A 3,836-nucleotide genomic window follows, 5' to 3' on the forward strand; every position below is an offset into this window, starting at 1 on the left:
TTCAATGTTATTTAAAATAACATTGAAAGCCACTCAACTAAGTGGAAATAATATGACGTAAAGAATACAGAGAATAATTTTGTTAACATATTTATGAAAATAAAATAATAAATTTATGTTATTCTCAGAAACTTTTCTGAGAATGTTTAGGCCAGCAGAGAAGGCCTTGCTGGCCCTCAGGGTTCGCCACTGTTTAGACTACATATGCTCATATCGTCACATAGAACTTTCCTGTCAAACTTTATTCAGTGGAGTCATGTCATAGTTTTACTCAGGGGCTGAAAAAAATAGGTTATCACCATTTTAAAATAATTAGAGGAAAGAAAATGCAGGAAAAGGTGATTAAAAATCATCTACGACATTTTGATATTGAAGTGAATTCATGTCTCCATTATTCGGGCCGTTTTCTATATCAGAACCTTTACCATCCAAAAGTAACAGCAGAGGGTACATTCCATTCACTTTAGATGTCGTGGGCGTACCAGCCGTAGTGATCAACCGGATAAGCAGAGCCTTGATACAGGAAAGACAGCAACATCCACACAATGTCAAGATAGCCGGGGAAAAAAATGTAAGAGTGATTAACACACCATTTTTTCTTTTTAAACGTCACAAAGGTCTGACCCACTAATTCTGACGACAACGGCGTGGTCACGCCGGAATGGTCCGGTTCAGTGTGCGGGGCCCTCAGGGCGTGGTTGAAAAGCATCGTTCACCACATATCGCACACGCTCCATTGGCCTCAGCCAAGAGCACATCCACCGCTGTGCGGTCCCGGAACGCCATCAGAGAGGTGACTGTCAATTGTTTTACTTCCAATAGCCAAAAAGGCTTCCTCAGTGTAATTTGCAAGCTTCTGGACAATGGTTAAACAATTTATGCCCACCCAGTACGCCACGAGGAACTCCAATTGCACTAATGTAGATGGAATCTCAAATATCCTCTGCTGTGAACGGAAACATGGTCATGAGTAAAAGTAGCTTCTCAATTGTTTTCCAATTATTTTCTGCGCTAACTATAATTCCCCCTCTTTTTCTTTTTTCGTTTATTAAAAAGAAAAAGAAAAACTCTGCCGTGATAATTGTTATTTACCTATAGAATTGTTAGAAATGTACTTCTCTCTTAAATTGAAACCTGATTAACATTAAAGTACAAACGTAGAAAGGGTTCTGTCAGTCGTCATCTGTACCTGTGGGTAAAAAACAAAAAACAAAAAACAAAACAAAAAAAAAAAAAACAAAAAAGGACGTTTCGCTTCTCTCACAGAAGCTTCGTCAGCGGTAGACAACCCTGAAGTCTCCGTGAAGACTCCGGGAAGTTGCTCTGCGCTAAAAGGCTGAGCGTGGCCTGTTTGAGGACTGGGTGGGGATGGTTAGTCACGCCCCTATGGTGAAGAGGCCCATTGGTTTCTAAGGGAGTTTAGAAACCAATGGGCCTCAAACAGGCCACGCTCAGCCTTTTAGCGCAGAGCAACTTCCCGGAGTCTTCACGGAGACTTCAGGGTTGTCTACCGCTGACGAAGCTTCTGTGAGAGAAGCGAAACGTCCTTTTTTGTTTTTTTGTTTTGTTTTTTGTTTTTTGTTTTTTACCCACAGGTACAGATGACGACTGACAGAACCCTTTCTACGATGGAACTTTCCTGTACGACTGAGAGCCTCCACAAGCATTAAAGTACAAAAGAAAGAAATATAGTGACACTCACAGCGAAGAATAACTATATCAATATTGATTTTTAGACCGTTACAGAAGAGAACCTAAACACAACAATACAACATCAAACAAAAATTAAGTAAACAATAAAAATTAGCGTATAATTATGATTTTTTTAAAATCAAATGAATGCACCGTTTGAACTATTTCACCATTCTGAAAACAAAATTAAACAAATCAATAAACGATAATAAATTCACATTCAGTTCAGCAACATCAATTCAGGAGCACAATACTTTAAAAGGCCTAGACCTCCAAAATAAAATGAATAAAAGCTTTTGTGCTTTGATTTTTTTTTTTTATGAGATTGAAAAGATCAAATACTGTAGATATAAAACACTTTTCCATCCAAAACAAAAATGTATAAAACAATTCTCCAACATTTTATTTTATTTATTTATTTTTTTTTAGATCATCGAGATCTCAGGTGTCAAACTCGAAGTCTGGGGGCCAGATCCGGCACTCCATATCATTTTATGTGGCCCGCGAAAGCAAATCAAGCGCGTCAATTTCCATGATCCTTGCTAAAATTAGTACCGAAATGTCAAATTTTAACATATAGCAAATAATGTCGAGGTTTTGTGATAATTTAATAATCCTGTTAACACTCACTCAAACAATAATTGAACAAACTATCATCGTTAATTTGACTGATTTCAAAATTGGCAATCTATAAATACAGTTGAGTTAAATTGTACAAGTAATAATATGTAAAAAATTTATTAAATTTCACCGTCGTACCGGCCCAACGAAGGAAGATGCAACCCCAAAGCGGCCCTTGACAAAAATGAGTTTGACACCCCTGGTCCAGATCAGTGAGCAAAGTGTAGACCAGGGGTGCCCATTACGTCAATCCTGATTGACCCATAGATCTGAGACAGGTCGCAAGTAGATCTGAGGAGTGTAGAGGAGACGTGTCTTTGTACATGTTTGTAATATATTGTTTGTGCTAATGTACGCTGCACCCTAATCATCCTATCAATCTCATTTTCACAAAAAAAAAATATTTAAACAATAAAATAAAGCAGGTAAATCTTGAACCTACGGTGGCGCGTGATTACGTCACCGCAAGTTGTTAGCGCTCAGCAGTCTGCAATTGCAGCTTGTGATCAGAACTGTTGCGCTATATCTTTGATCGTCATTATTCTCATTCAGAGTTTGCTTCGTGTACAATTCACCGAGGGCACGGGCAAAGAATAGGAATCTATGAGGGCCCAGGGAAGCATAAAACAGTACGTGTGAGCTACGATATTTAACAGGCTGCAAAAGTGCATGCATGCCTCTGTGTCAGGCTGTTTTTCATCATGGCATGCGTGTGCGAGCGCATGCGTGCGCGTGTGCGTGTGCGTGTGTGTGTGTGTGTGTATGTGCGTGCGCGTGCCCGCGGTCAGGGGCTATCCCGGGAGGTTGGTTGATCGAAAAGTAGATCTTCGGTCCAAAAAGTTTGGGCACCCCTGGTGTAGACTATCCTTCAAAAATACATCCCCTCTCTCATGTGCTGAAGGAGAACACAAATATCAGAAAAAGAAGATCAGTGCAGTTGTCCATATGTTAGTCTGATCATACAGTATAACAGGAAATGGGGACAAGCAATCATCGATATTCTAGCATGTCGACAGAAACACAGATGACCTTTTCACAATGTACGGCAATCAGTGTGGTCAGCAACATTTCAGAGAGTTACAATGTTTCCTTTTCATGCTCTCCGGCAATCTCAAATTTTTTTATTTTTTTTTTAAGAGTCTCTTGCCTATAATCAGCTAAATTAGTTAATACAACCAAATAATATGATTACATACATATATCTTTTTTTACAAATCATATACAGTCAAACCTCGGTTTTCGAACGTCTCGGTTCTCGACCAATTCGGTTTTCGACCAAAAATTTCGAGTTTTTTATGCCTCCGATGACGAACAAATTTCGGTTCTCGAGCAAACTGAGCGCACTTAAATGCACCATTTGACTCCTCTCGCCTTCCTTACACGAGGAAGTGACGCTTCCTCGGGAAGACGAGGAAGTGATGCTTCCTCGCGTCGGTTTCCATTGTGAGCAGACGTGTTCAGTAAACATTTTTATTTTAAAAAGAGCGTGGTTTCGGTTTTCGAACAGCCTTCTGGAACGGATT

Source organism: Hippocampus comes, unplaced genomic scaffold (assembly GCF_001891065.2).
Source record: "Hippocampus comes isolate QL1 unplaced genomic scaffold, H_comes_QL1_v1.1 scaffold498, whole genome shotgun sequence".
Classification (NCBI taxonomy): Eukaryota; Metazoa; Chordata; class Actinopteri; order Syngnathiformes; family Syngnathidae; genus Hippocampus; species Hippocampus comes.